Source organism: Lacerta agilis, chromosome 5 (assembly GCF_009819535.1).
Source record: "Lacerta agilis isolate rLacAgi1 chromosome 5, rLacAgi1.pri, whole genome shotgun sequence".
Lineage (NCBI taxonomy): Eukaryota > Metazoa > Chordata > Lepidosauria > Squamata > Lacertidae > Lacerta > Lacerta agilis.
In genome coordinates, this window is record NC_046316.1 from 57513850 (window position 1) to 57538291 (window position 24442).

At 41.9% G+C, this 24442-nt stretch overlaps 1 protein-coding gene across 2 annotated transcripts in view; it reads left to right on the top strand.

Moving 5' to 3' along the window:
- The first annotated feature begins 5642 nt into the window (after positions 1 to 5642).
- Positions 5643 to 24442, top strand: part of NGEF (neuronal guanine nucleotide exchange factor) — a 62183-nt gene continuing 43383 nt past the window's right edge. The window contains exons 1-2 of one of the 2 annotated variants that reach the window (XM_033150011.1): positions 5643 to 5858; positions 21680 to 21769. The gene's annotated coding sequence lies outside the window, so the exon portion shown is untranslated. The remainder of the gene's footprint in view (positions 5859 to 21679; positions 21770 to 24442) is intronic. The other variant, XM_033150012.1, reaches the window with a different exon arrangement.

A 24442-nucleotide genomic window follows, 5' to 3' on the forward strand; every position in this document is an offset into this window, starting at 1 on the left:
CATTCTGCTTTTTTATTGAGAATGCACTGGGAACCGTTGGTTGTAAGGGCAGTAAAATATGTGAAATAAATAAATAAATAAATAAATAGGCAAAAAATAGATCCAGCAGCTCTTTTATAACAGTTCTCCTGGTTCAAACATTGTCTTTCAAAATATATGAATGTAATAAGAAACAACGGAGGAATAAACCCAAGTAAGTAATGTTGATTTATGTACACTCAGACTTATCCCACATGGAACAATTAGTCTTATGTGTGGCATGAAATGGCTCCCTGTGCAGCAATCATGCTTCTTCATGTTGCAGAAAAGCAAATACATTCCCTTTTCCTGAACTTCTACTTAAGCATGTGTTATTTTAAACCATTCCGGGGAGGGTTGCCAAATCAGAAATGTAGAAGAAAAACTTTGAAAAAAACAACAGTAGGCTCCCCTCTCCCCACTGTCTCTGGCACTGAATGAAACCTTATCTCAATTCCAACCTTTAAATCCCTGTAGCCAAGAATTTTCGCAGTTTGTCTTCTCATTGTCTCTAGCACACACCTGTATTTTACTCCAATTAAAACCCAATTCGCAGGATATCCCCTGCTTCCAGGAATGGATGGGGGGGGTCACAGCAGTGGAGTGCTCCATGCACCCAGTGCCTTTGCCTGCCCTCGCATTCCATAGGGAAGCAGGTGCCAGACCGCAGGGCAATCCACAGGTGAGAGCCCATTCCTCTCCCACCCAGAGAGGAATTAAAAAAATGAGTTTCCCCATCATTCTTTGTTTATCATCTGTCTCTCTATGCAATTTCAAGGGAGACCTCCATTCCTGGCGCAGGCAGAACAGGAAGCCCAGAGAAGGGTAAATTTTGAAGGATGGCTGCGTGTTTCAGTTCATCTGTTGTTTCATACCTAACCCCAAGCCATGAAAGATCTTAAAAGCCACATACAATATCTTGAATTGGAATCCACACTGGACCGAGAGCCAGAGAAGATGATAAAACACTGGCATGAGGTGCTCAATATCCAGTGGGGAAAGGCAGGAAATGGAGCCAACTTTTTATCCCTCACCTGCATCCTCCATTTCATTTTAAAAAGAAAAAACAATATGCACCCCTTTATATGTGAACAAAGAAAACATATAAATCTTATAAAACATTGCTGAACCTGGCTATGTAATTCTGTGCCAACAAGGAGAGGCTGATGATCAGACTGGAGAAAGGAAGCACATCAAGGTCCTCTATAATAGCTTTCTCTAGTCTGTGGTTGTTCCTTTCCATTGGCCATGATGACTGGGGCTGATGGGAGTAGGAGTCCAAAATGTTTGGAGAGCTCCAGGTTCAGGAAAACTGCTCTATAAGGTTGCTGCCTTTGCACCACATATTTTGTTTGGTTGCTATTGGCTGCTACACTCCCCAGCAGCAGAGTAAAAAGAAGGCTTAAGGACTACTGGTCAACATATGCACAATATGTTGGTGCTCAAAGTCAGATATTGCAAGAGGACAATGCACACAGGACTCTGTAAATATCCAGGTTGGTCACTAGATGCTTCATTTTTTCTCAAGCAGGATTTTTTTTTTTTGGCTTATTTGTAAACCCAGGTCTTTTGAGCAAAGCATTGATGCTGCTTCTATGAGAAGCTTAGCTGAGCAAAATCCATAGTTACATGCAAAATATTCCTCCTCTCTCTTTTTATGCCCAAAGAGATGTTCCATTGGGATTAACTAATTCTAAAAAGAGGAAGGCATTTTAAAATGTATTGTGAGCAATTAGAGCACTAATGTGCATCTGTAATGGATAGCTTGAATAAAACAAGCGAAATGGCTCTGTTAATGGCTAACATTTCCAGCTGGGATAATTTCCTTTGTTCTCCTGTTCTTTTCATATGAATTGGAATGTTTGCTTAGTCTAAGGCAGCCTTTCCCAACCTTGGGGTAACAGATGTTGCTGAACTACAGTTCCCATCATCCTCAGTCAGCAGGGCCAGTGGTCAGCACTGATGGGAGTTGTAGGGTATTTACTCACTCTTCCAAGTAATCTTTGGTGGTTTTACAGAATTTTTCTGAATTTTGGAATGTTAATTTGGAAGTTTCAATGTCTCCTGTAGACCTCAAAGACCCAAGTAAGAGACTCTGGAGCTTGGAAAGATTGAATTGATTGTAAAAAAGGAGCCATTAATATATAGACTGGAGTACCAATATAGCAGGAATTTCTGTTAATTAGCGCCACTGTCTAAAATGAACAGAGCTATTCAATAGCCTTCCCATTAGTTTTAATGGAGTTTGCACATAACTTGTTCCCTGGAACTCTAATTGGATTGTGACCTGAGGATCCAATTTGGCATTCAGATATGGATATGAGCTTCAAAAGAGTCCGGTGGGGTATATTAGAGATAGTTTTGGACTTTGGCCAGGGTGATCATAGTTCAAATTCTCAGTAAGTCACAGTGAATTTGGTTCAGCCACACTCTATTTCAGCTTATCCTACCTTACAGTGCTTTGTGTTGATATAACAGGGGGCGCCATGAGCAATTTTGCAAACATGAGAAATCGTTGGGTGGGGGTATCCCTTACACACCACAACCACACATGCAGCCCAACCATGTGTGTATGCATGCATGCACACACACACACACACACACACACACACACACACCTCTTTCCTCCACCCCTCAGCATTTAGGCTTGAAAAAATGGAGCAGATTCCCACCCACCCCCCAAGCCTGGGGAATAGGGGGATGTGTGATTTTCCTGGACAATAAAATTGGGGAAGCAAAAGTTAACTTTTCTTCCCCAGCCACAATCTACAGGATGATGCTTCCTGCTCTCTCCTCTGCCTGCCAGCAAAAATCAGGCTTAGGGAAAAAACCTGTTGTAGCTAGTAAAAATTCCTGCTGAAACTGCAAGGGGGGGGGGGGCTGATAGCAGGCAGTCACAACTGGAGAGGATTTGTTAACCATTCCCTCTCCAGTTGTGACCCCTCCCTCTGAATCTATCCCCACACTGTATGTTCCAAATGCAGTTCCAAATTCAATTCAACACAGTTTCAAATTCTACCATTTTAAAATCGAAGATGAAGAGTTCCACACATTTTGTCTCTCTATGTTAGTCAACCATTATTTATGGTCACCATTGACCCCTCTCTTACTTTGAGTCATCCAGAACACACAAGAGGAGTCGGGGAAGCATCTTGGTCCATCCTTCATCACATGGAAGCAACAAGAGAGATTCTGGTTCCCCTCTGAATGTTGACAAAGCACAATGCAAAATGAACATCTGCATGTGCCAGCAGAAAAATCTCTGCATGTGCCAGAAAAATCAGGGGAGGAATGGGGGTGGTCTGTTGCTGTGTCACCAGTCATGTAGTGAGAGACCCAGAGAACATTGGCAGAGATGCAAAGGGATTTCGCACTGTGCTTAACATTCACAGGCAAATGCACACTGAAAATAATTACTACTACTACTGGGACACGGGTGGCGCTGTGGGTTAAACCACAGAGCCTAGGGCTTGCCAATCAGAAGGTCAGTGGTTCGAATACCCGTGACGGGGTGAGCTCCTGTTGCTTGGTCCCTGCTCCTGCCCACCTAGCAGTTCGAAAGCACGTCAAGTGCAAGTAGATAAATAGGTACCACTCCAGCAGGAAGGTAAACGGTGTTTCTATGTGCTGCTCTGGTTCACCAGAAGCAGCTTAGTCATTTTGGCCACATGACCTGGAAAAACTGTGTGGACAAACACCAGCTCCCTTGGCATATAAAGCGAGATGAGAGCCGCAACCCCAGAGTCATCCGCAACTGGACCTAACAGTTAAGGGGTCCCTTGACCTTTACCTTTACCACCACTACTACTACTATTCAGTTTATTACTTGCCCTTCATCAATAGGTCCCATCTAGATTCCTGCACATACACCTGAGTAGCACTCCAGCAATGGAGTCGCTTGCCTTCTGAAAGGCTCATCCATCCACATTCATCATCTACTCTATTAAAGAGATGAAGTGAGTCTGCATCCCCTTGCCTTGTACACAAAAGGAAATGAGCAGCTAGAATTTACAGAGATTCAACAATTTCCTTTGGAAGACCACCGACAGCATAAATCATCCCCCGTCAACAAGTTACCTTTCCTGCAAAAGAGCAACATGCTGAATGCTGTAATTAGCCCTAAACTGTTACTTAAGCTGCTGAAAAGCAGATTGGGCTTTCTGCTGTGGGCCTGACTCCCCACTTGCTTCATTGGCATAAATCAGGAATGAGTCATTTGGAGTTGGAAGCCAAGTAAGTGAGGGCAGAATCAAGCCCTCCAACGTCAATTTGTTCCTCTGTTGCTCTTACATTATGGTAGTTCCAATGATTCCCCACCCCCCACTTATAAAAATGCAAATAAGATGCGTGGGTGCACTAATAAAGGGATTCAGAAATAATCTGGAACGTAATATAATGACAGCACATTGAACAATGAAGCACTCATTTGGAATACTGTGTTCCGTTTGTAGTGTCACCTCTTATGAAAAAGGTATTGGTAGCTCCCAAAAGAAAGAAGTGGGCTGGGGTATGGATGTAAAGTATTGAAAAGCGTCTGGAAATACAATAGTAACCTATTTAGAGACATAAAGCTATTTAGATCTATAATACTGTTTAGATCTATAATGCACCATATCCCTCAAGTTGCATTGACTTATTTGGATTTTTCTTGGAACCTTTCAATGCTACAGATTTCTGGATCTAAGAGATAACCATTACATATATTTACTCTGATTGTATTATTGTGATGGCCATGTTTTCCAGACTATTGTAGCACAACAGTCCCACACAGAGCTACAGCTGCCAGAGTTGTTTAACAACCCATCCCTCTTCCCATGAAATTCTGGGAAATGTAACTTTGCGAGGGGATTAGGAGTTTCCTAACAATTCTCAGCACTACAGTTCCCAGGATACTTTGGGGCATTTAAAGTGCCATGCTACTGCTTCAAATGTGTAGTAGGGCTCAAGAGGCACAGGTGGGTGGCTCCAGATGGGTGCTTTTTGTGTGGGATCAGTACCACTCACCCATGCAAAATGCCTATACCCCCCCCCCCATTTCAGTTTAATCTGGGTTTATGATTTCTGCGGAAAATCCACAAAGTGAAAACAATGCGTTGTCAACAACCTGCTTGTTGCATCTGAATGACTCAGTTGTGATATTAAAACCTCCATTTGGAAGCATGCAAAAGAGTGAAGCACTGAATGAACCTCTTGAATTTAGCTCAGTTGCAATGATGCTTACTCACTTCATGCCCCTATTCATAAAACGATTTTTTTTTTTAAAAAAAGCAAAAATCCTAAATTTAAAGGAAGGCCTGACCATTTAAACAATCTAACTGCATAACTGTCACATGGCATAACAAATTAGTGGCATTTAGCCAACACTTTGCCACACCATAAAGCTCTTTACTGTTTGACTCAGTCATTTTGCAGCTGTCTCATGTCAGCACAAAGGTTTCAGGTCCTCACCCAGATATTTTTACTATGGGTGTTTGTCTTGACTAAGCCTTGTGGCTATACGTTCAAGCAGCACAAATGACACTTGGCATTGTGTTTGCATTAACGTGCCTGAATAAAAGAGATCTGTTGCTTTAAATCATGTTTGCTGTGACTCTGGAAACTAAGTAAACATTATCTTGGTAAAGCCTTGCATTCTAACACAGCAGGTTGGTGACAGAAGGTGCCGGGGCTGAAGGTCGGGGCTGTTTCAAGCAAGGATTTTCCCAGTCCAGGCCTCAGAACTTCACTGTAAGCTCCCTAAATCACTGTAAAGACGGGGCAGAATTTGCGACTGCGCTGTACTGGATACCCTGTTGGTAAAACTGCCAGGCTAAGAGAGTAAACCAATCGTACGACAATAGGTGAGTAGAACAACAACAAATGGAAGAAAAGGTAAATAATTATTTGTTCTCTGGGGGGAAAGAATCATAGGGCAGAGGATGGAAAGAAGGATATAAATCTGGAAACCCTGGCAGAACATTTGGTGAGGTAAATGGGGCCACTGCATCTGATCCGGCACAGAAAGCCACTGGGAGTTATTCAAGCTGTGGAAATGCCAGATAAGCGGAGGGGGCACACCACTGGCAAAATTATAGTAACTGGGTCACCATGACAAGTAAGTAGAAGATCCAGTATTCACAAACTGGCCGGGATAACACAGCTCACCAGTTCATATGAAGGAGGGGCAAACATTCCTAAAGAAACATTCCAAGAAGCAATCTGCCACATTATTGTAATTTTGAAGAGACAACATGATGGCAAGCAGTGACTGTTCTTGGGTGCTCTTCATCGCATCTCTTTTTCAAAAGAAACAATTGTCCTTTTTGTTACGGAAATTATCTGTTCCATCTTTTAAAAAAATATATTCAGGGATTACTTGGGTTAAAATAAATAAAAAATGGTTTGTTTGTTTTTGTCAAATGGGCTGTACTTTCAATACCTGAAAGCAGGATTTAGTATAAAAATAGAATTTTGAGAACATGGTTTTGAACCTGAGGCCAAAGCAGTGAGTTGAATCCAGATTCATTTTTGATATATGGGAGGGAATAGGCATACAGGTACCTTCAGATTTCCCCCAAATGTTAGCACCTACCCATGCTATTAAAGTAGATTTTATAGGTACAGAAGGCCATGTATGTTAACAATAACATGTTAACTGACAGAACAGACAATGACAAAGATATTTTGAGAACAGAGTGTTCTGACAGCTCTATGAATAATAGGGATTTTTCAGTCCACGCCCATTAACATTGTTAAATAACCCAAAGCCAGGCGTGAAGAAAGCCACGCCTTTGAAAAGCATTTGTCTGAAAGCAAAGCAATTTAAATTTTTAAAAAGGTCATTATTACTCAGATTGAGATTTTAAAACTGCACTTGCTTGGACAAGATCAGTTGCCAGCACCCTCTTAACTGTACCATTCATAAATCAAGACCAATGGATCAGGACCACATAAAAAGGGTGCCCTTCCTTTGGGATCTTGCCTAAATTTTAAGCCCAAATCCTTCCCTCACAAATGCTTCTAAGTGGCTTGTCTGGACAGAGTTAAACCATCCTGGAAGCATTTTAATTTCTCATACCTTATTATATTTTATATGTGCATTTTATTCTGTTGGGATGAAGTATATTTTAAAAAAAATCCAAATCATGAGATAAAAATTGCCCACTACTATGCTGCTGCTTCCTTCTCCCTGCCTACCTGCCATGTGCCATCTTATCATCCATTTCCTTCTCCCTGACACATCTCCCTGTGGCTGTGTATACACCATACATTTAAAGCACATGACTTCCCCCACATGACTGTCATTTGTTAAGGGTGCTGGGAGATGAGGAGTAAACTACAGTTCCCAGGTTTCATTGAGGGAAGCCATGTGCTTTAAATATATGGTGTGTACAGTCCCCCCCTTCCATCCCCTTCTCACTCGATCTTTTTTTCTCTCACCTCCCCCTGTCTTCCTCTCACCACACTGTCTTCTGCCTGACCTCTTTCCTAAGTGATGTGCTATTTGCAGCAAGGTTTCATTGCGACAGATGAAATGCAGTATCAGAGAGATGACACAGATCACAACACAATGTAATCTAAAGTCTTGTCACATGAACTCAGGCATAGGCAAACTCGGCCCTCCAGATGTTTTGGGACTACAACTCCCATCATCCGTAGCTAACAGGACCAGTGGTCAGGGATGACGGGAGTTGCAGTCCCAAAACATCTGGAGAGCCGAGTTTGCCTATGCCTGCATTAATTGATCTTAACAAAATAAAAATAAAAAAAATTCCTTCCAGTAGCACCTTAGAGACCAACTAAGTTTGTTCTTGGTATGAGCTTTCGAAAGCTCATACCAAGAACAAACTTAGTTGGTCTCTAAGGTGCTACTGGAAGGATTTATTATTATTTTTTATTTTGTTTTGACTATGGCAGACCAACACGGCTACCTACCTGTAATGTTAACTGATCATGTTCAGTTTCACAGAGGGCAGCCTGCATTCCCCCCCCCCCAATTCATAAATTTAAGGTGCTGCTTATTACCTAAATGGCTTGGGACCACACTACCTAAAGGACTGCTTCCTCTGGCATGGGTCAGCCTGCCTTAAAAGATCATCCGAGGGGGCTGTTTTGTGTGTGCCACTGCCTTCCAGGGAGAGTCAGTGGTGGCTACAACGGGGAGGGACTTTTCCATTACCGGTAATTGGAACCAGTAGTTAGAACTCTCTGCTATGGAAGGTCATTGTGGGGCAGCCGGCATTCAAGCTGGTGTTCCATCATTGCTTGGAATTTTTTATCTTTTTCAGCAAGCTTTTACAGCTTACATTTCTATTTTAGTCTGGCTCTTTGTTGATTGTTATGTTACATTCAACCCCAATCTTGATGAGTAGTGCGAGATGTCCATAAAGTGGTGCAAGATTCTAAGAAAGACACACCTGTTCCAGATGCACATAAGAAATAAGTTAATACAGTAAAGGCATTCAGAACAAATCATCAAAGCAGATCACAACACAATGACACCTTTTAACTCAACACAGCCCAGTAACAGTCTTTCATTTTCCAGCAATTTCCAGTTCATCAATAATTAATCAGGCTTTCTTCTACCTTCTTGGTGCATACTCCAGCCAGATCTGCATTTCAAAAGTAGCTTTCAAACACACCAACAGCAATTCTAAAAAAACCTTTAAACGACAAAGCTGCAAAAAGCACAGTGTTTCAAAATCCATTGCTAAGCCTTGCAGGAAGAATCCCTGCAGCAAAAGTAAACAGTCAGAAATCTGACCCAAACCACTGCCTCTCCTCCACCAGGCAGATGCCTGCATAGCCCTTTTTTCTGGGGCTTCTGGTTTTCATAGAGTTCTCAGTTCAAGTAAACCAAACAGCTACACAGAATTCCTTGTTATGGAATCGTTCAAGCAAATTACACAGCTATTTCTGGGCTCCACTCACAGGTTCAGTTTCTCCGGTGCCTATCTATTTCGCTTTGGCCTTCCCTTGGGTTGTGGGTTAGAAACTACAAACTCACACCCCATTCCCAAAACAGTTCCTGTAGCAGAATTCCAGAACTAGATATCTCGTCTGTCGCAGTCGGCGTTTGGTGCCAGTGTCTGGGGAGGGAGGTTGGGGCACATTCAGGCACAGTGCACCCCCCCAATAGCAGTTCACCCTCAAAAGTTCAGCATCGGAGGAGGGCTTGCAGGCCTTCTCTTCTCGTCTCTTGACTTGACGTCCGCTGCTCCACCCTCTGACAAGTGGAGACTGTGGCGTCTTTATGATAAATTGCACATATATACAATCTGAGTCTGTGATGGAGGGGCTCACAGCATTAACACTCCAAGAGGGTCCTGTTTCTCCCATTGCGGCAGCAGTCTTGAATTCAAAAAGAAATACACCACGACTCTCTGTGCCCCCCCCCCCGCCCCTGCTCTAGCTTGCTGCGTTTTACAGACTAACAGCCTTTTCTTCCAGTCAACTGCAATCGTAAACTCTCCTCTGCTTTGTCTCTGCTTACTAGCTCAGAGCTGAGGGAGTGGCCCTCCCATTTTTTTGTCAGAGACAGAGTTCTTCACATCTTTCTTAATAGCTCATCACCTTGCTTGACCAGTAGGCCTACTTAGCAGCCATTATCAGGCTGGCATGGCTATTCCAGAAATTTAATCCCTGCTGGATCCAGGGATTCAGGGGGCTTGATTAAATTATTTAAAAAGGTAAAGGTAAAGGACCCCTGACAGTTAAGTCCAGTTGCAGACGGCTCTGGGGTTGCAGCGCAGGCTGAGGGAGCCGGCGTTTGTCCACAGACAGTTTTTCCGGGTCATGTGGCCAGCAAGACTAAGCCGCTTCTGGTGCAACGGAACACCGAAACCAGAGCAGCGCACGGAAACACCGTTTACCTTCCCGCTGGAGTGCTACACATTTATCTACTTGCACTTTTGGGCGTGCTTTTGAGCTGCTAGGTTGACAGGAGCTGGGACCAAGCAATGGGGATTCGAACTGCCAACCTTCTGATCAGCAAGCCCAAGAGGCTCAGTGGTTTAGACCATAGTGCCACCCGCGTCCCTTCAATTAAATTATAGCACTTACTAAATCCAGGAATTATGGGGAGTGTGGCATCTCCAAACCCTGGCACCTACAACTCATAAAAATTTTGTATTGGGCATCTCCAACTGGACCTGGAAAGCAGGGCATAAATTGTGTTACAAAATAATATAAATAAAACATACTGCAGCTATCGTTTGAAAAGCCAAATATGACACTAGGATAAAAAAATGTGGCTATCACAACAACAAAAGCTAAAAGAAGAACCTCATATTTCCCCCATATAGTTCCTTGTGTTTTGTAATCAAAATAGCACGCCATTAAGATGACTCAGGGATGGTAGTTCTTTGAAAATCTCCTCCTATTACGCTGCTGTGCCCTTTGTCACAATAACAATATGACTATTCATGAGGCTAGCTCAGGGTACTTCTAGCTTTGCAGTGTTACTGATAGGAAGGTTTGAAATATAATGTGTGACCCCCTCTCAAAATGATCATAACCCTTTTCTGGCAAAAAAGAAGAATTCCACTGCCGAACAGCTCTCACTGTCAGGAAGTTCTTCCTAATGTTTAACATTAGGAAGAACTTCCTGACAGTGAGAGCTGTTCGGCAGTGGAATTTGCTACCAAGGAGTGTGATGGAGTCTCCTTCTTTGGAGGCCTTTAAGCAGAGGCTTGACAGCCATCTGTCAGGAATGCTTTGATGGTGTTTCCTGCTTGGCAGAGAGTTGGACTGGATGGCCCTTGTGGTCTCTTCCAACTCTATGATTCTATGAGGAGACCATATCTATGAGGAGACCATAAGCCAAATGCAATATTTAAATAAGAAGAAGAGTTTGGATTTGATATCCCGCTTTTCACTACCTGAAGGAGTCTCAAAGCGGCTAACATTCTCCTTTCCCTTCCTCCCCCACAACAAACACTCTGTGAGGTGAGTGGGGCTGAGAGACTTCAGAGAAGTGTGACTAGCCCAAGGTCACCCAGCAGCTGCATGTGGAGGAGTGGAGACGCGAACCCGGTTCCCCAGATAACGAGTCTACCGCTCTTAACCACTACACCACACTGGCTCGGTTTGTGTGATCACAGTATAGAAAGGACCCATGTCAGACTGGAGCTTCTCTGTTGTCAATGCATCTTCCTGCAAAGGGGTGTTGTGGAGATAAATGAGATGACGTCCAGGGGGGATTTCTGAAAGGCAGCTCTTTGTCCTAGATCTTAGGCAAGTCAATCAAAAAATCGTGAAAGCTCAAGAACTTTTGGGTTGTCTAAAAACAACTTTTGGGTTTTCCTTAAAAGAGTGCATCAATTCTGTGGGTTCCCTTAAAAAGGCACAACAACTTCTGCGGTGTCCTGGTTTTTACTCTTTGAAAATTAGCAACCCTAGGATATGGTCATCACCAGCACTTATGCAGCACATTTGAAATTTCACAGTGCTTCACATGCATTGTCGCAGCAGTCTTTACAACCACCCTGCGAAGTAGGCCAACACAATATCCTCATGGTGCAAATGGGCTAAAAATGAGAAGAGTAAGCAGTTTGTACACTAATAATATACTACATAAACTACTATTGCCATTGAAACCTTTCACAGGCACACATTAAGGATCCTGTGCTCCTCTGCAGAACAAGGAGCACAAAACAGGAGAGAAGGGATGCATATGCCATTCCCTAAAGGCAACTGAGGCAGAAAGAGAGATTAAGACACTTTCTGTTGCTCCCAAAGGGTGCCAAACTGGAAAAATATCCACAATTTACAGGCCAGTGTCTTAATCACTGAGTCTTCATTCCTCTCTCCCTTCATTTCTTATTATAGAAGAAAGTACAGAAGAAAAATAGAAACTGAGGGTGTTTCTCAGAGGAACTGCCATGTGCTAAAAATAGGCTGAGACAGCTCCTAGAAATGTGCCGAAGAAATGACAGTAAAAAAGAAAGAAATGAGAGGCTCACTTGCAAACCTCTTGCCATTTGGGTGTCGGACTGGCAGTACAAATTCTGACCTTGGGAAATAACCCAGCATGACATTCAGTGGGTTGACACTATCAAATTTGATGCAGTCTAGCATCTCTACAGTGTGATCTTTCCACCATACTGAGCACCAGTTACTAAGACAATTCTCTGCCAACCTCATTAAATTTCTACAATAGGTCACAGAGCCATAGATGTTTGCTCTGTGACTGTGGCACTGTAATACAGGATGCTAGTTATGTCTATCCACCGATGCCTGTAAAATACCTGTAGATATATTTTCCTTCAAATCATATTTGTAACACTTTAGATATAGGCAAGCCTACACAAGAGAATTGTGCAGAATAATCTTCCAGGCCTCAATCAGATTGGGGTGTGGGGTGAATTATTTCACAGAGTGGCTGGAGAATAAAGCCCCCCTCCCCTGAAATAGCCCACAAACCAGCCTTGCCTATAGAATGCTGGCATGCACCAAAAATATCTTCAGCTACACCAAGGTCTAGGACTGGGATAAGCAGCCCGGCCCTCATATAACCAACATACTTAAGTGTAATTAATGTATGAAGGGGTTAAGACCATAAACTGTCCTGCCAGGCTTAACTCACCTTGGGAGGGACTAGGTAAAGGTAAAGGGATCCCTGACCATTAGGTCCAGTCGTGGAGGACTCTGGGGTTGCTCATCTCGCTTTATTGGCCAAGGGAGCTGGCGTACAGCTTCTGGGTCAGGTGGCCAGCATGACTAAGCCGCTTCTGGCGAACCAGTGCAGCGCACGGAAACGCCGTTTACCTTCCTGCCGGTGTTCATCTACTTGCACTTTGACGTGCTTTCAAACTGCTAGGTTGACAGGAGCAGGTACTGAGCAACGGGAGCTCACCCCATCGCGGGGATTCAAACCGCTGGCTGACCTTCTGATCGGCAAGCCCTAGGCTCTGTGGTTTAACCCACAGCACCACCTGCGTCCCTCTGGGAGGGACTAGGACCTAGGTAATTAAGCCTTTGTTCCACCTCAGTCTACCTATGAAGACACCTGAGCTGGTTGCTCCAAGCTCAGACTGCATGCCTCTCACAAGCCACTCTTGACTTCCTATACCAATAATTTAGGAACTTTCACCACTGTGACTGAGCTAGGTTTTACTGCCTGTCTCTAAATGTTGTATTTTTTTTAAAGCACAAGAACTTGACCTTTGGATAATTTGTAAGTAAACCATTTTAACTTACCAAGCACCTTTTTCTATGCTGGGGATGAGGGCAACTTTGGAAGGAACTTGGAATGACATATTTTAAAGGTCTAACAGCCTATATTTCCACACTTTACTTTGCTGTATATTTTGTGCTTCAAATCTCTGCTGGGGTTCTCTCACCAAAGACTACTTGCCCCAAACTTGGATCTTGGCATCCAGGAATTCTCTTTTTGTACCTATTTTTTCCTTGAACCAACCTGGTGCCCTCCAGATGTTTGAGACTGCAACTCACAGCAATACAAGCTAGCAAGTGTAGTTGGTGAAGGCTGGTCTAGAATAGAATAGAATAAATCTTTACTGTCATTGTCCCCTTGCGGGAAACAACGAAATTCCTTGGTTGCTATATCAACTCAAATAAGGCACCCCACATAATTTAAAAATACTTATAAACACAATACAATACAATACAATACAATACAATACAATACAATACAATATAACAAATAAATAAGATGACTTCAGAGTCCAGAGTTTCTATTTAAGGCCAAAATTGCTCTAGGAAAGAAACTGTTCTTGAGACATCCTTTCCTGTGGTTCCCCCAGGAGTATACAAAGATGGGAACCTCCCATTTGTCAGACACTCTTAGACAGCTCAAAGGGCTTGGATGCTCCTATGTATGTGCACTATATTCAAGGACAGGACCATGGGAACTGTATATGTAGAACCCACTAAGTCTGTAGAAGTATGTGATGATGACAATTTATCATTTATATGCTGCTCATCTGACTGTGTTACCATATAGACTACAGCAGCTGTAGAGAAGAGGTAGCCAAAATGGAGGTGCCTCCCAGATATTTTGGACTCCAAATTCCATCATCCCTAACCATTGGCCATGCTGCCTGAGGCTGATGGTTGGGAAAGGCTGATCTACAAACACCTGATTCTTTTGTTATGGTACCATCATTGCTATTTAACATAAACTTAATATGCACTTTCTGTTGTGTTTCTATGACTTCCCAACCTTATTTTATCCTCAAAAGAAACCATGTGGAATAGGCTAGGTTGAGAAATAATGACTTGCCCAAGGTCACCAAATGAATTTCCTGTATAAACAGGGATTTGAATCTGGTTCTTCCTAGTCCAGTGATTTATCCATTATATCATTCTGGATTTCCCAGCCCCATGTGTGCTCCCAAAAAACTGGAAATTCCTAGAAAAGCATTTCACCCTATTTTAAACTACATTGTGGACATGTAGATTAGAAGCACTGTACATAGTGGGCCAACTCCATGCCTGCTGGAAGTTGATCTTTCTTGTTGATCTTTTGCGTGTGGTTTGGTGATTGTGTACAAACCCATCCAAGCATGATCTTTACAATTATGGGTGCTAGTGGGGGTGCATGGTTGCCGAGCTGCTTTAATTAATACAAAAATGGAGGCAATTGTGAAGAGTGCAAAGAGGAAGTAAAACAAGCATATTTGAGTATTGAGTAATCAACTCATAAATATTTGTGTGGTAGAAAGGAATGATGGGCGGTCAGGTACACACTCATATCCAAACTAACAACACTTTTTTTATCACAGGGGTGTGGACAGGGTGATAAGCAATAAGACAAAAGCATAAACTTTTAATACTTGTTCTACCCAACTGCTACCAGACTATGTGGAAAGAGAGAGAAAAACCAGGTTGAGAATACAACTAAACCTGTATAGATTTATATTTTTTAATTCAGTATATTACCTTCTTATAACAACTAGTCTGATTTTACATGTTGAGGACCATGCTGAACTAAACCAGCAAAACATTGTAAACCCATAGTTTCTGTTTGGTAATAATCAATATTAACAATATTTGATTAAATTGTAAAATGTAGTTTACTTTCAGGTGGAGTTCTTTTCTTTTCAAGTACTCTTTAGATATGCTGTATGGACATACCTAATTCAATAAATGATGCTCAGTTTGGCAGTTGAACTAATCCAATTAGTCATCAACTCAACCTGTCTTTGTTCTTTTAGTCCAGCTTTCGCCAGATTCCTTGGACTACAAGGCCCCATCATCAGCCCCAACACAGGTGATGGGCATGATAGTCCAAAACATCTAGACGGCACTAGGTTGGCAAAGGCCTCTCTAGCCTAATAAATTGTGTTGGTTCAGCCATTATGGCAAACACCCACACTTTATCAAGCCATTTTAAGACATAATATTACTGACAATCTCCACTTCCCCACAGAAATATGCCAGCAATTTTTTTTAAAAAAACTTCTTTACATTCCCACCTCACCAGGCCTTCAACTAGTTCACTAAAAAGAACACCAGAGCTAAAAAAAATCATATCCTAAACATGCTTAGATGTTGCTTCAGAAGTAGCAAGAAAGAGAAATAAAGTGACAGTTAATAACATACCTGTCTTCAGTTCAGAGATCTATGCCCTCTCATCAGATGTCAAACAGATAAACAACTTTTTGACTTTTAGAAGATAACTGAAGGCAGCCCTGTTCAGGGAAGTTTTAAATGGTTGATGTTTTGCTGTGTTTTAATATTTTGTTGGTAGCTGCCAAGAGTGGTTGGGGCAGCCCAGTCAGTTGGGTGGCATATTATTATTATCATTATTATTATTACTACATTTAGTTTAGCTTCTTAGAATTCTAATTCTAATTATTGCCTATACTTTCAGGGGCTCTTGCAAGCTGAGAGTATTGTTGCATTAAGGCTGGGGTGGTGAACCCCAGGCCTTAAGCCAAATGAAGCCCTCCATTTCTGTCTGTCTGACCCTTGGGCTCTATCCAGGCCACACCTCTTCTTCCCCAGGTTACACCCCTCAGCAGCACTGCTTCTTATCCTCGAGAGCTTTTGCATTGCTGGAATGTGTCATTGAACTCCAATAATGCCTTTTGCTTGCATTCATGGAGGATAGAGAGGGGTGTGCAAGTGTGTACAAAGGTAAAATTTGCATTAGTTTGCACTGCCCAGTTTTGCCTCTTGCCTCTCTGGTACTGGCATCTGACCCTTGAAAAGGTTGTCCTGAAGGGTATATGACCTTCAGGCTTCAAAAAGGTCCCTCACCCCTGCACTTAAGGGACAAAAAATCCTATTTAATTGTGTTTTGACTAGATCTTGGGCATTGGTGATGTAAGCTAACAGCAGCCGTATGAGAAAAAGGTGTTAACGTTTGTCCCAGTGAAATCTGGAAATCACCTTGAAGTGTGTAAGATTGACAGCTGTGGCCAATTTAGATTGATTGATGTTTATCCACACAACAAGGAAAGAAAGAATGACATGGAAGCAAGCTGTTCTCCTGACAACTTTTTTTATCCCTCTAAAATGGAAGAGGCTTGTGCTACTGTAGAATGAGCCAGATCTGGGCTCTGGAATGTGATCATGTTTTACACTGAACAATAGGCAGAGGAGGTCAAAGCTTCCTTTAATCCGTCTTTACATTTCATGATAGAGTCCCTTAGGTATGGGAACTCTTTACAGAGAAAAGGACCTTCAGTCTTTGCTTATGAACTAGCTTTAGGAATGTGAATAAAATAAGGTTAGTCTATAGTTTAATTAGTTCTGAAATCTTATAATGGCAGTGAAAAGGCCTTCTGTTTTCCTTAGTTTTCAATATACCGAAGGCTGACTTTTCCGACATGACAATGACTGCTTAATAGCCCCAAAGGAGCAATCCTTCTCTAAGATAACTGCTTTTAGCTGCTTCTCCTCGATGAGACCCATGAGACATAGCACAGATTTGTGCAGGATGTGAATGATCTAAGTGAACTTTGATGTACTAACCATTATTGCAAACATGTTTTATGAACCCTGGGCATCTGCTTTTATTACATAATGTATCAATAACAGAAGTGTGAAAAAGTAGTACTGTGTTAGCACAAATAGAGCAATTCTAGCTATAATTTTACCTTTAAATATGTAACACTTACATGTTCAATTGTTAGCCACATGTTCTAAGATACGGCGTTTTAAGAATTCAACATTTTAAGATGGATTTTTAATGTACTTCATACTACTGTTTACTTCCTTTGATCTATCAACTATGACAATCACAGGCACTCATAACTGGCCTAAAACCCTCTCAAGAAGAGTATGTGAAGCACTTTTACAACAGGCTGTGTAAAGCCGTGTCTGATCCATAGGCAGCACCATGGGAAAGTGCTTTCTCTGATCCTCAATAATCAGCCCTCTATGACTTCTCTTAAACTGCAGGGGAAGTAAAGCTCCTAGTTTAAACCAGGGGTTGGGAATGTGCGGCCCTCCAGAATGTGTGTTGCTGGAATCCAACTCCCATCAGTCCCATTAGGGATGACAGGAGTTTAGCAATATATGAAGGGCTACATGGCCTCTACCTTTGACAAAGTATCACAAAAGGGCAAGGAAAGTTTGGGGTTGTGTGCCATGAGGTGTGTGTCCGCAGACTCTAATTCCCTGCCACTGCACATATTGGAGACAGGTGTACCAATCCACTGGTACTTAGGGTTCCTGCTTAATCTCAAACTTTAGAAGTCAGGTGTCTCATGCTATGGTGCTATGTAGGGGGTGGAATTCCCCATTTTTTATACCTTCCAGGACCCCAACTTCTACATTCCCAGGGATGGTATCCAAATAAGTCATTTTCAGAGCAGACCCTCTGAAACAAATGGAGTTGAAGTAATTTAAATCCAGTGATTATAATGAGTTGTACATCAGACATAGTGTTATCATATGAATGCAATGAAGATCTTCTAGTAACTGAAATCCAGCCACTTTCCTCCCCCAAAAGCACATCCATGCATCTGACTTTGTCTTTCTTCAAGGGCTCCTTTTGTAGAGTTATTATAAGCCTTTTGATGTTTTAACTGATGGACAAGAGGAAGCCAATTGAAATACAGCAATACTTTCATTGAACAGTAAGGCATATACATTCTCCACATTCTTCAAATTCCTCATCCATTGCCTTTCCAGTCTTCAGCACTGCATTAATATTTGACCTTATTAGCCTCTCTCTGTATATTCTAGAATAACAACAAGAAGCATTCAGTATGACTGTCAGCACACGATTGCTAACCTAAATGCAGTGTAAGCAGTAGAACACTCCATACGCTACCGGAGGAGGGGGTTCAGTTCATTCTCTTAGCAATAAAATAATGCAGCCATAAAGTTCTGATTCTGCTCCTTGTATATTAACACATTCTCTGGAAAAATTAGTCATATTTTCAGGGTGCAAAGGGAGCTCTGCCTTTTTTTTAAATGACAAATTTCATTACTTTTTAAAGTATCAGTAAATAAATAATACCTTTATTGTCAACGTACAACCTGTGCAATGAAATTAACCAATCCTCCCCCCCCCCACACACAAACACTCAATCTCTTTGCACTCTGTGTGCTTGTCACACAACACACCAACCCCGAAAGTCAGTTGCACTATATTATTTTCCGTTCAGCAGCCTAACAGCCCATGGATAGAAACTATTGGTACGACTGATTATACTTCTATATCTCCTGCCCGAGGGTAGAAGATTAAAGAGGTGCTGGCTGGGGTGTGAATCTTCCCTGAGAATTTTTCTCGCTCTCCTAAGGCAAGGATCCCCTGCGATGTCATATTAACTTGAGTTATATTGTTTTTCCAAGTGAGGTCTTCACTAAGGTAAACTCCCAGGAATTTGAAGGAAGAGACTCTCTCCACACAGCCCCCCCCATATACAACTGGGCTGGTTCCCCCCTCTTCCTCTGAAAGTCCAACACCATCTCCTTTGTCTTGTTAATATTTAGGTGCAAGTTATTTATGTAGATACTTTTTGAACCTCCCCCCTGTATGCTGATTCATCTCCACCTGTAATTAGACCCATTATGGTAGTATCAACTGCAAACTTAATAATTACAGTGGATGGATCAGATGAAATGCAGTCATATGTATACAACGAGTACAGGCAGGGTCTCAGCACACATCCCTGTGGGGTGCCAGTGCTGAGCTTCAGGGAGGTAGATGTAACAGGCCCCATCCTCACTGTTTGTGTCCAATCCCTCAGAATGCGTGATTAATTACATGAATAATTAATTACATATCCCAAAGTGTAGACATCAAATTACGTCTCCCATCCCTGGCCAGACCTAACTCAATATCCCACCAACATCAACAACAATAGAGGAATTTGAAGTGGGGGAGGGAGGGAGGGAAAGGGCTTAGCAAAAAGAAGTGTGAGGCTAAATCAGAACCACAGTTTAATGCTGCTTTCGTCTCTTGTTCAAATAGCTCAAAAAATGCCTTCCAGATTTCCCCTGCTTTCATATCTATAATATATATTTGCTCACTTATTTCTTGATCCAGTATGTCTTCTGTCCAACATTCTATTGTTGAGCCTCCTTAGATTTCCATTGTTCCTATGACCTGATCAATTTAGCATTTGCTCTGGTAGTAGCAAATGAACCCTAGCTAGCAGGATCAGTGGTCAGGGATGATGGGAATTGTAGTCTCAAAACATCTGGAGGGCCAAGGTTGAAGAAGCCTGATTTAAATGAAGCTTTCCAGGAAAACAGATCTAGGCAAAACGGATGTTGAAGGAGCGAGACCTTTACTTATAGGTCTGTTTAGATTATTTCATATTTTGTAAGATGTTGAGCCTTTGACTTCGAATGTCTTATGGAACTGTTTGGATGTATCATTGGATGTTTTAATTCTGTTGTGAATAAAGTTCTGCAAGTAAAGTTTTAATAATATTTTTATGAGTCGGGACAAAGTTTCCTTCCAAAAGGAGTCGGTTCTTTTGCTTCCAGTCGCTTCAAACTGCACAATATTTATATCTGCAACAGGGCTGTGGTGATATAGATAATGGAAAAAAGAGTTCAGTACCCCTCTTCTGCCCTCCCTCATTTTTTACTGTTGTTTGACAGCAATCTGCATTTGAAGATAAAGATCTTGCATCATGTATATTTCCACCCCCAGAAGGCTAATGCTTCCAAGTCTTCCAAGTTTGAATATTATACTGGTACTCCCTTCAGCTGTGCCCTGTTGTTCTTCTTGCTGCATTTCTCCTCACCTCTCTTGAGAGCTGTTACACTGTTAATGAGTCATCTTCTCAATTTCAGCACTATTTGTTTCCTAGAGGTGAAGCAAAATGTCTCTTCTGAAAGCACATCATTCATTTTAGTCTTTATGTAGCACCTTCATGCCAGTGCAATTCACCTACTCAATCAGGCGAGACTGTATTGCTTCCTATGAAGACATTTTGGGGCTACCATATTCTACAGCCGCTCTTAACAGGATGAAAGCCACCACAAGCTGACTGATGGCATGGTGACTCATCCTGTGAATGCTCCAATAGGTTCCATCAACTGATGCCTAGCTACTGTATGAAAGCCCTCTCAAAATGTGAGTGGAAACAGGAGATGAGAGATTATGGTCTCAATAAAGAATAATATTCACAAGGCCAGTCACAGCATTAAAAAATTCAGCTTGAGTGGCTTCAACAAATCCCCACTTTGCCAAAATGGTTGCATAAATGAGTCTTTTACTTGCTTTATGTTCTTTTAACCATGGCTTCCTAGAGTACTGAATGCAGTGGAAATTGACAATAAGCTTGATTACTATTCCAAAACGCCACAATCTGGTTTAATTAAAATAAATAAATCACTGAGTCGTATCCAACTTCAGTTCTACTCAGAGTATATCTATTCAATTAAATCGACTAACTTATGTACAGAATGTGGTTGGATACAACCCACTATGTGCAGAGCATTAATATGACAATGGTGGTAATTGTTTGTCACAATAAATATTGTTTTGGGAACAAGGCTGGCCTCCCTGTCCTCCATTACCACAGTCACATGCAGTTTGGAAGCTTTTCCTTCCATTTACTTGGGAGTAAGCCCCACTGAACTTGATGGGACTTGCTCCAGAGTGAGCCTGGATAGGATTGCACTGTTAGACTTCCATCACATTTGCACATTCTTACTACTGTATGTACTTGGGGCTGTACACTGTACACAGTCCTCTTGTTTTTTATGCCTATTCAGGATATTGACTATCATTTTTGTTTTGTTCTGCTACATAAATGCTGCATAGTCCTTGATTAAATTTGATTTTAGTCTTATAGGGTTAGGCTGCCAATGTTGTAGTATGGCCTTTTATATCTCCCAATGAATTGTTGTGATCTGTAATTGTTCAGCATGTGAGTGTGGGTGAATGTGTGCAGGTGTAGGTTGACTGAGGTACAGAATATCTGCTAACCTGGGGCTCTGGGGGAGTGGCATTTGCTGCTCAGCATGGCTGTGGTTGATCCGGGGGTGCCACCATCTTCCTGCATGGCTGGAGGAGGAGATGGTCACTTGATGCCACCCACCTCTGACCACACCTGTTAAATCATCAAGACAGGAGTGAATTTATGAAGCTGAATTAAAAAAGAAGAAGCAAGCAGCTTTATACCATTATTTACCTAATGCATGTAGGGAAACTCAGACCATTGATCAATCCTAGACTATTTATCGTTAGCTGAAACCACAGCTTGGTGTGATGTCTGAAATGTGCTATATTTACATACAGGTCCAAAAAGAAACAAGTTCTGCAGACAACTGAACATTGGCAAAAGTTAAAAACAAGACTGGCTGTTTAGATTATAACTGGATTTAAAAGGTAATTTTTAGTAAAAGTGTGTATTGTCTTAGGCAATTAAGATGTATAACTGATGTAATTGTATACTGAGCTTTTTCTTGATGTTTTATATATTTACTGGAAATGTGTTATATTTAATTTTCAAAAAAGATAATTGAAAAACAGAAAGGGAGTTGTCAGAACCAGCATGGGTGGGTCTTGTTAATAAGTTAATTCATAACTGTTTCTTGTTTGTATCTGGCGCTTTTGCAAGGTACTGGACGAACGACAACAAGTCATAGCTAGTCAAGGAGGATATTTATTTCATGCATTGGTGGGGATATATATGGAAAGGGTGGACATACAGCAGACATTAAATAGGCCTGTTGTTGCAGATTCAGTTTTAGTTAGGAGCTATGAATGGAAACAAGAGAACTAGCTTGATTTTTCCCATCTTGTAAAACAACAGCTTCCTGTTTGCCCTAAAAAAACTCCAGCAAAGCTCTGAGAAATCAATGACATCTTTTTGCTTGGGGGTGGGGGTGGGATTTGATAATGACATTGAATTAGAAATGTGCTAAATTTCTTATCCTTGATACTGAGGCTTGACAGCTTCTACTAACGATTCTTCCTAGAGAATGGCAGTTACAATAATATATCCACCCCACAGCATTTGGAAGTTGTGAATAAGCTAAGAAGATCAGACATGAAGTTCATTGTATGACCAATCTGAACCTCTCACGGTCTTGGTCTAACCCTCTCCACAAGGTTATCAATGATAAAACTTTATTTTTTATTAAATTTATATTTCACCCTTTCTCCCAAAGGAGCCTAGGGCAGCAAACAACAAGTGATAAAGCTATAAGAATGCCTTAAAACAATTCTAATAGAGATGCAAACTGGGAAAGAGCTCAACTGAAAAGGGTTGCTTAAGAAGGAAGGTCTTTAAGAGGCACTGAAAAGACAGCACTTATTGGCACTTGTCTAATATTTAAGAGAAGTAAATTCCAAAGGGTAGGTGGCTGTCAGGGAGTCTTGATAACAAACGAGCATAGTTAATTAAATAGAAGATTTATTGCAAAAACAAACAGAGTTCACCGGAGTGGCGATCACAGCCGTCTGTCTGCATAAATCAAAGATGTCCCTTCGAAGGAGGATGTTTCTGGCAACACCAGAAACAGCTGAACTTCCTCTTGTGACGTATTCTGTCCCATACACCTAGACCTTGGACTAAGGGGGTCAGCTCCTACTGTAGTGTCTCTCAGGGAAACTCTGGACCTTGGCAATGAGGAGGAGTAGTCTTCACTGGGCAGCAGCAATAGTTTATTAAACAAATACACAAAGCAGCGACATTGCGCCACAAGGAGGATGAGAGGGAGTAAAGAGAGAGTCCTGGGGAGGGGAATAGAGTACAGCTTAAATACCTGTATCCCAGCTAATGGGATACAGGTGTGCACAATGAGATTCTCCACTCATTCCCCACTTAAAGATACATACATCACATCTCCCTTTTACAGAGAAATTAAAACAGATCAAAATTACAATGATAAACAGACATATTAAAATTACAATGATAAACAGACATATTAAAACCAAGGTCATGACATATATCTTTGAGGCATATACACACACCTGCCATATGAGGTCACATACCTGGGTTGCCTTGCATCTATTTGCGCATCAGGTATTCTCCCAATTCCTTCTCCATTATTATCTCTTTGCCTTTCTTTACTATTCTCAATCAGTCTACCTCTTCTCTCCTCAGTTTGTACACTCCTAGGCCTTATTCTTCGCCTGTTACGCCTATACACCCGTCCTGATGAAGTGACTACCCGGTATGTACGTGGCTGATCACACTTTCTTGTGACTACCGCTGGGGACCACCCTTCTGTTGACTCAAACCATACTGGATCTCCCTCTTCCAATGGCCTAAGTGGCCTCGCAGTGCTATCATAAAAATACTTTTGCCGTTCTTGGTTCCTTTTGAGGCTCTCCCTCGCCCCCACAGGTATTTTAGGCCGTAACACTTCCTCAGTCACTGGCAACTTACTCCTCAGAACTCTACCCATCAACAACTGAGCAGGAGAGTATTCCAATCCAGTCACCGGTGTGTTACGATACTCCAATAATGCTAATTGGGGTTCTTTGTGTGTTTGCTCTGCCTTTTTTAGGAGTAGTTTTATGGACTGTATTGCCCTTTCCACCATTCCATTTGACTGTGGGTATCCTGGACTACTGAAGCGCTGTTCAAACCCCCAGCCTTGGGCAAATTGCTGGAACTCCTGACTTGCAAATGGCATGTTATCAGTGATAACTATCCTTGGAATACCATGCCTCGCAAACACTGCTTTCAGTCTACTAATTACTGCTCCTGCTGTTTTATCTGGGAGACCCACCAGTTCCGGGTATTTTGAGAAATAATCTATTACCAGCAGAAACGGTTGCATCCTGTACTCAAAAATATCTACTCCCAACTTTTCCCAGGGCAGTTCTGGAATTTCATGTGGTATGAGAGGTTCTTTTTGATTTTTTGGTGCACATCTCGCGCATATTGAACAATTTTCTATGAATGTTTCTATCTCCTTGCCCATACCTGGCCAGTACATTATTGTCTTTGCTCTCATTTTTGTTCTTTGCATGCCCTGATGTGACTCATGAAGCTGCTCCAAGACTGTCCGTCTTTGAGATACGGGAATAACCACCCTTTCATCAACA